The sequence below is a fragment of the Coregonus clupeaformis genome, chromosome 8 (assembly GCF_020615455.1).
Source record: "Coregonus clupeaformis isolate EN_2021a chromosome 8, ASM2061545v1, whole genome shotgun sequence".
Taxonomy (NCBI): Eukaryota; Metazoa; Chordata; class Actinopteri; order Salmoniformes; family Salmonidae; genus Coregonus; species Coregonus clupeaformis.
Window position 1 is genome coordinate 41,916,448 of NC_059199.1, and position 8,653 is coordinate 41,925,100.

The following is an 8,653-nucleotide window of genomic DNA, read 5'->3' on the forward strand; positions in this document are numbered from 1 at the left end:
TCATCTACATACTGTATTAATGTTCCTTCCAGTGTTAGGTCTTCTAAATCAGCTCTTAATACTTGATTAAACACATGAGGAGAATGCTTAAATCCCTGCGGCATCTGCGTATACGTGTTTTGCTGATTTTTGTAAGTAAACGCAAATAAGTGTCTACTTTCTTCTGCTAAGAGTACACAAAAAAATGCCCCACATAGGTCTATTACTGAGAACCATTTTGCATCTGGTGGAATGTTTGTTAGCAGTGTGTGTGGATTTGGTACCTCTGCTTGGTAGTCTTGAACTACTTCATTCACTGCTCTTAGGTCATGGACTAGTCTCCACTTCTGTTTATCCGCTTTTAGTACTGGTAGCAGTGGCATGTTACAGTCACTGGGTTTTAACCAGTACTCCTGCTTCTATCAGTCCCTCTATTGTAGCTTGAATTCCTGCCTCTGCTTCAGGCTTCATTGGATATTGTTGTTTCCTTGGAGGTCTTGTGTCTGTCATGTTTTGACCATACTTGTTCTGTGATCATACTTTCCATTTCTTTCTTTAACTTCTCTTGCTTTGCTTCTTCTTTAGCTACTGGCATCTGTTTTTCCTCAGTTATTTCCACTTATTGTGGTTCCCCCATCAGTTCTACAAAGCAGAGGACTTTAATCAGGTTTTTGTCAATAGACTGGAAAATTAATGGATTCTCTGTTTCTACCCATTGTTGCTGCCCTCCACCTGGCGACGTCTCACACCCACTGTCCGTGGCAACGCCACATGCTCATCACTCTCGCTTTGTCCTGCCCCTTCAGGAAACTAAGGGTCTGAGAGAGGAGAATGGATGTCATTGTCAACACTTGCAACAACATGGATGGTTCATTGAAAGTGACATCCTAACATACATGCACAATAACATATTGTTTAAGTTGTTTTCTGTGTAATTATTCAAATAATAAAATCACAATTCTGGATTAAAAGGCCTAATCTGTTTGAATGGTATGTCTGGTAAATGTCATTTGCATATACCTGAGCTGATGGGTGAGGGTGGGGCTTCGACCATTACAAGATCTTCCAGAGCAGCACAGCTTTAAATTCTCCTGCACAAAAGTAACAAAAAGGGAAAAGTTTGAAATTCCAGGGAGGAATTGATGACATTCACAAGGTGACAGGAGTGAATCAAACTGGACATCAAACAGTGGCTCTTTGACTGCGAGTCAGGAATAAGATGCATTCAGTTGATATTATATTTTAATAGCTCACCTGGAAGAGTCCACTGGCTTTGGTGGTTCTGCAGGGAGCTGTGCAGGTCCAGTCTAAACACACACAGGTAAATATCATGAACAAGGGCAGAGGGGGAAGGGAACAACTTTCTTGCTTACTCAGTTTGACTCAATCAGCCATTCAGGCAGCGTAATACCTGAACATTGCTTGCCTATGCCTCCTGGTCTTTGAGCCTCCTCTTGAGCAGGAGGAGGTGGAGGAAGAGGGCCTGCTATTCCCTCTTCATCTGCAGGATGATACCCTTGGCCTGCCTCACCTTCTCCGCCTGCAGGACCAGAGCCAGGGCTTTGTTGTTGATCTGCACATTCTTCAGGATCTGCAGCTTCACATTGCCCGCTGTAGAGAGACAGAGGGAGGGAGGGGAGATGGATGGAGGGAGGAGAGGGAGCTAGCTGAGAAATAGTCTTCTTCAAAGTTTAATTAGGAGGGCACTTTTCCCAGTCTAATCCACCCTTTTCATCAGAATTGTTCTAACTAAAACAATAAAGCTGCATAATACATCTTTTTTTCTAGAGCAAGTCTTCACATCTTTTACGTCTTTATGTCTGTTTGATCCTGGCGCCGACGAAGATGGCGGCCTCGCAACTAGCTCTTAGGAAACTTTGCAGTATTTTGTTTTTTTATGTATTATTTTTTACATTTTTAGCTCAGAAAGTGTTTTGCATCATTACATACAGCCGGGAAAAACTATTGGATATCAGAGCAGTGGTAACTCACCAGCATTATGACCAGGAATACGACTTTCCCGAAGCAGATCCTTTGTTTGCTCTCCCCAGGGCAACTGAACTGATTACAGCGGCTGACCCAAAACATCGCCGGCGGAGGAGAGGCCCTCGGAGCGGCCTGCTGGTTCGACTTAGGAGGTGCGCACACCACCCACCGCTTCAAAGTATTCTACTCGCTAAGGTTCAGTCTTTGGTTAACAAGGTCGACGAACTACGGGCAAGGATTTCTTTCCAGAGCGACATCAAGGCCTGTAACATACTCTGTTTCACGGAAATATGGCTCTCTTGGGATATTCTGTCGAAATCGGTCAGATGGGTTCTCAGTTCATCGCGCAGACAGGAATAAATATCTCTCCGGGAAGCAGAAGGGAGGAGGTGTGTGTTTCATTATTAACGACTCATTGTGTAATTGTAGTAACATACAGGAACTCGAGTTCTTCTGTTCACCCGACCTAGAATATCTCACAATCAAATGCCGACCGTATTATCTCCCAAGATAATTTTCTTTGGTTATAGTCACGGCCGTGTATATCCCCCCTCAAGCCAATACCAGGACGGCCCTCAAAGAACTTCACTGGACCTTATGCAAACTGGAAACCACATATCCTGAGGCTGCATTTATTGTAGCCGGGGATTTTAACAAAGCAAATTTGAGGACTAGGCTGCCAAAGTTCTATCAACATATCGACTGTTGTACTCGCACTGCTAAAATCCTCAACCATTGCTATTCAAACTTCCGGGATGGTTATAAGGCCCTCCCCCGCCCTCCTTTCGGAAAATCTGACCACGACTCCATTTTGCTTCTCCCTTCCTATAGGCAGAAACTCAAACAGGAAGTACCCATGCTAAGGACTATTCAACACTGGTCTGACCAATCGGAATCCACGCTTCAGGTTTGATCACACGGACTGGGATATGTTCCGGGTAGCTTCCGAAAATAATTTAGACGTATACACTGAAACGTACGTCTAAACACTGAAACGGTGACTGAGTTTATCAGGAAGTGTATAGGTGATGTTGTGCCCACTATGACTATTAAAACCTACCCTAACCAGAAACCGTGGATAGACGGCAACATTCGCGCAAATCTGAAAGCGTGAACCACCGCATTCAACCATGGCAAGGTGACTGGGAATATGGCAGAATACAAACAGTGTAGCTACTCACTCCACAAGGCAATTAAACTGGCAAAACATCAGTATAGAGGCAAAGTGGAGTCGCAATTCAACGGCTCAGACACGAGACGTATGTGGCAGGGTCTACAGACAATCACGGACTACAAAAAGAAAACCAGCCACGTCGCCAACACCGACGTCTCGCTTCCAGACAAGCTAAACACCTTCTTCGCCCACTTTGAGGATAACACAGTGCCACTGTTGAGGCCCACTACCAAGGACTGTAGCCTCTCCTTCTCCATGGCCGACGTGATTAAGACATTTAAGCATGTTAACCCTCGCAAGGCTGCCGGCCCAGACGGCATCCCTAGTCGCGTCCTCAGAGCATGCGCAGACCAGCTGGCTGGTGTTTATGGACATATTAAATCTCTCCCTTTCCCAGTCTGCTGTTCCCACATGCTTCAACATGGCCACCATTGTTCCTGTACCCAAGAAAGCAAAGGTAACTGAACTAAATGACTATCGCCCTGTAGCACTCACCTCTGTCATCATGAAGTGCTTTGAGAGACTAGTCAAGGATCATATCACCTCTACGTTACCTGTCACCCTAGACCCACTTCAATTTGCTTACCGCCCCAATAGATCCACAGACGATGCAATCGCCATCACACTGCACACTTCCCTATCCCATCTGGACAAGAGGAATACCTATGTAAGAATGCTGTTCATTGACTATAGCTCAGCATTCAACACAGTAGCTCATCATTAAGCTCAAGGCCCTGGGTCTGAACCCCGCCCTGTGCAACTGGGTCCTGGATTTCCTGACGGGCTGCCCCCAGGTGGTGAAGGTAGGAAACAACATCTCCACTTCGCTGATCCTCAACACTGGGGCCCCACAAGGGTGCGTGCTCAGCCCCCTCCAGTACTCCCTGTTCACCCATGACTGCGTGGCCAAGCACGCCTCCAACTCAATCATCAAGTTTGCAGACGACACAACAGTAGTAGGCTTGATTACCAAAAATGACGAGACCGCCTACAAGGAGGAGGTGAGGGCTCTGGGAGTGTGGTGCCAGGAAAATAACCTCTCACTCAACTTCAACAAAACAAAGGAGATGATCGTGGACTTCAGGAAACAGCAGAGGGTGCACCACCCTATCCACATCGACGGGAAAGCAGTGGAGAAGGTGGAAAGCTTCAAGTTCCTTGGCGTACACATCACCGACAAACTGAAATGGTCCACCCACGCAGACAATGTGGTGAAGAAGGTGCAACAGAGCCTCTTCAACCTCAGGAGGCTGAAGAAATTTGGCTTAGCACCTAAAACCCTCACAAACCTTTACAGATGCACAATTGAGAGTATCCTGTCGGGCTGTATCACCGCCTGGTACGGCAACTGCACCGCCCACAACCGCAGGGCTCTCCAGAACGCATTCTTCAATTTAGCCAGCTAACTAATAATGTATCTACTGTATGTGATTATGGAGAGTGAATTAAATTGTTTATTTGTCATCTTGCTAGCTAGTTGTCTAGCTATGGCCATCTGGCTAGTATCAACAAGGGCAACACGGACATGCATTGCCAAACAACGCTACTGCCACCTTCAAGTTTAGAGTATTTTAACAAGGATGAGTGGCTGACGACTTCAAGGTCTTTGCTGTGTGAACACAAAAGAGATTGACTGCTGACACTGTTCAGAGGTGCTAAGTGTGTCTGAGCTTTAATGCCTCCTGTGGCCTCCACTCCTGCGACGCCGGGACACCCTGGGGCGGTGGCGCCTGTGGACAGGGTGGCTGGTGGATGCTCTGCAACGTCTGGGCATTGTCATTGATAGGTAAGACTATGAATTACTTTTAGACGGGCAAAGGGTCCCTTTTATAGGGTTGGAGGGGGGAGCAAAATGTCATAATGGCATTGGAAATTACGCAATAATAACATTGCCGTTCCAAGCAAAAACAGGGAAAACAAAACAAAAAGTAGCCTACCGGATGTAAGAGGACGACGCACTTATTTTGAGCGTATAATGAAGAAAATCGGCCCAAACATGTAGTAGACCCTCCCGCAGCTTAGAATACTTTGCGTATTATATACTACAACAATATATAAAACGCAACATGTAAAGGTGTTGGTCCCATGTTTCATGAGCTGAAATAAAAGATCCCAGAAATCTTCCATGCTCACAAAAAGCTTATTTTGCTCACATTTTTGGCACAAATTTGTTTCCATCGCTGTTCGTGAGCATTTCTCCTTTGCCAAGATAATTCATCCACCTGACAGGTGTGGCATATAAAGAAGCTGATTAAACAGCATGATCATTACACCATGTGCTGGGGACAATAAAAGGCCACTCTAAATTGTGCAGTTTTGTAACACAACACAATGCCACAGATGACTCAAGTTGAGGCAGCGTGCAATTGGCATGCTGACTGCAGGAATGTCCACACACTGCCCCATGGCGGTGGGGTTATGGTATGGGCAGGCATAAGCTACCGACAACGAACACAATTGCATTTTATCTACAGCAATTTCAAAGCACAGAAATACCGTGACGAGATCCTGAGGCCCATTGTCGTGCCATTCATCCGCCGCCATCACCTCATGTTTCACCATGATAAATGCACGGCACCATGTTGCAAGGATCTGTACACAATTCCTGGAAGCTGAAAATGTCCCAGTTCTTCCATAGCCTGCATACTCACCAGACATGTCACCCATTGGGATGCTCTGGATCGACATGTATGTCAGCGTGTTCCAGTTCCCACCAATATCCAGCAACTTTGCACAGCTGTTGAAGAGGAGAGGGCCAACATTCCACAATCAACAGCTAGATAAACTCTATGCAAAGGAGATGTGTCGTGCTGCATGAGGCAAATGGTGGTCACACCAGATAATGACTGGTTCTGATCCACGCCCCTACCTTTTTTAAAAAGGTATCTGTGACCAACATGTGAAATCAATAGATTAGGGCCTAATTAATTTATTTCAATTGACTGATTTCCTTATGTGAACTGTAACTCAGTCAAATCTTTAAAATTGTTGCATGTTGCGTTTATATTTTTGTTCAGTGTAATATAGATACAAGCATAGCTACGTCCAGTTGACCAGAATTGAGGTTGTTATCATGATGAGTAAGTTAACATTATCATCTTCAACTAATCTGACTAATCAGGCTGCTATACACAATTAATTGGTATATACAGCCTGAGACATTTGTGTGCAAAATCGTGTATATGTTCCTTACAAGCCAGTACGTTGAATAAAATTACATTTAAACTTACCTATTGTCCTTCAGCGGCTCGAAATTTGAAACAAAATACCCACAGGAAAGTATTGTTTACCCAACTTTTTAGAGAGCCGGTAGATATAGCTGGGTTAGCTGACAACGTCACAAAAATGATGTGAGTGCTTCCATGGGGCAGAAGTCGGCATTTTGTTGTGATTCTGGATGGCCAGATTGCTAGCAAGAATGACAAGAAACTGCCATGTGGGGAATCGTAAGTGGCTACTTTCAGCTCGTTTCATCTTGTTCTTGATACCATGTCTTGTTTTGAGGTGTATTGACTGATTTCATTTATGGCAAAAATGTGCTAGCTAGCTAACCAACAACTGTAACGATGTAATTGAGAGACAAGTGCTTATTGTGGAAATGTATTTATGTTTTCAATAAACATTGGAGATGAAAAATAGCTTACATGTTGTCAACAATCTAAGCCAACACCATCTGTTTTGCCCCATAGTTGCACACGCCTCGGTTTTATTACTGAACAACCAACCTGTCTATATCGGTCAGTAAAAAAAAAACACATTCAAATTTTACAAATGAAAATTCACACATAAAAGGTGTGGATTGTTCTCCATCCACCCCTGATTCAGAAAATGTCATTGGCATGACATGCTTGGTTCAATTGCTATTGACTAGAGAAAACCGAATATCCAATATAAAACTAACTTTACCTAGGTGTTGAGCCGAACCGTTACCTAAAGGCTCTCTAAAAAGTCAGGTAAACCATACTTTCCTATGGATATTTTGTCTCAAGTTTCGAGCAGCTTAAGGACAAACAGCACAGACAACCGGTAGAGTAAGTTTAACTGTAATTCTATTCAACATTCTGGCTTGTAAGGAACATTTATACGATTTTGCACACACTGCTCAGGCTGTATATAACAATTAATTGTGTATTAAAGCCTGATTAATCAGACTAATCTGATACTGGCTAGCATATTATGGGAATCTCTCACCACTGGTGTTGCTTATCCTTTTGGACCGTCCTCTGTTGGCTGCAGAGGCACTTGCTAATCTTTTCCTTGATGTCACCCAGGCTTTGCTGGAAATACTTATTCTGCCCCCGTTCCCTCACCATGGTTCAATGTAAATGGTAGGATCACTAGAAGGCGAGAGATCATGAACATTTGTCCAGCATCGCGTTATAGCCCCTCAGGGTTGAATGTTGTTGTTGATCTGCTACACTAGCACTGCTAGCTAATCCGCATTGCTAATAGGCAGAATAAACTAAGTAATATAACATATACCGACGTTTTAAAGGCTGACTTACCTCCTCGGTTATAAACAGTACAGTGCAATTTAATTACAATATGTGTATTTCACAAGCAATTCTCATAACGTGGTCAAATAGCTAGCCACAACTCCGTTCTCTGCTGGCCTGGTTGACTTTTGAATTCTGCGCTGCGATTGATGATTGGTAGGGAAGACTCTGTCACAACGTTATTTCCTCTCATCGGAAATGCATAACTTTCCACTAGGTGGCACCAGTCTCTCAATTCAATTCAATTCAATTTAAGGGATTATTGCCATGGTAAACATTTGTTTACATTGCCAAAGCAAGTCAAATAGATAATAAACAAAAGTGAAATAAACTATAAAAAATGAACATTAAACATTACACTCACAAAAGTTCCAAAAGAGTAACGACATTTAAAATGTCATATTATGTCTATATACAGTGTTGCAACAAAGTGCAAATAGTTAAAGTACAAAAGGGAAAATAAATCAACATAAATATGGGTTGTATTTACAATGGTGTTTGTTCTTCACTGGTTGCCCTTTTCTTGTGGCAACAGGTCACAAATCTTGCTGCTGTGATTGCACACTGTGGTATTTCACCCAATAGATATGGGAGTTTATCAAAATTGGATTTGTTTTCGAATTCTTTGTGGGTCTGTGTAATCTGAGGGAAATATGTGTCTCTAATATGGTCATACATTTGGCAGGAGGTTAGGAAGTGCAGCTCAGTTTCCACCTCATTTTGTGGGCAGTGAGCACATATCCTGTCTTCTCTTGAGACAGTCACAGTGGTCAGGTATTCAGTCACAGTGGTCAGGTATTCTGCCACTATGTAATCTCTGTTTAGGGCCATATATCATTTCAATTTGCTCTGTTTTTTGTTGTTGATTCTTTCCAGTGTGTCAAATAGTTATATTTTTCTCATAATTTGGTTGGGTCTAATTGTGTTGCTGGCCTGCGGCTCTGTGGTGTCTGTTTGTGTTTGTGAACAGAGCCCCAGAACCAGCTGGCTGAGGGGACTCATCTCTAGGTTAATCTCT

The 8,653-nt window shown here is 43.6% G+C and overlaps 1 long non-coding RNA gene across 1 annotated transcript; it reads right to left on the bottom strand.

The window, feature by feature from the left end:
* Positions 1 to 490: 490 nt before the first annotated feature.
* Positions 491 to 1,577, bottom strand: LOC121572954. The gene is made up of 4 exons (XR_006001939.2): positions 1,391 to 1,577; positions 1,234 to 1,286; positions 1,000 to 1,070; positions 491 to 797 (listed from the first exon to the last, which is right to left on the bottom strand). It is a non-coding gene; the product is annotated as an uncharacterized LOC121572954 (long non-coding RNA).
* Between the last annotated feature and the right edge of the window lie 7,076 nt (positions 1,578 to 8,653).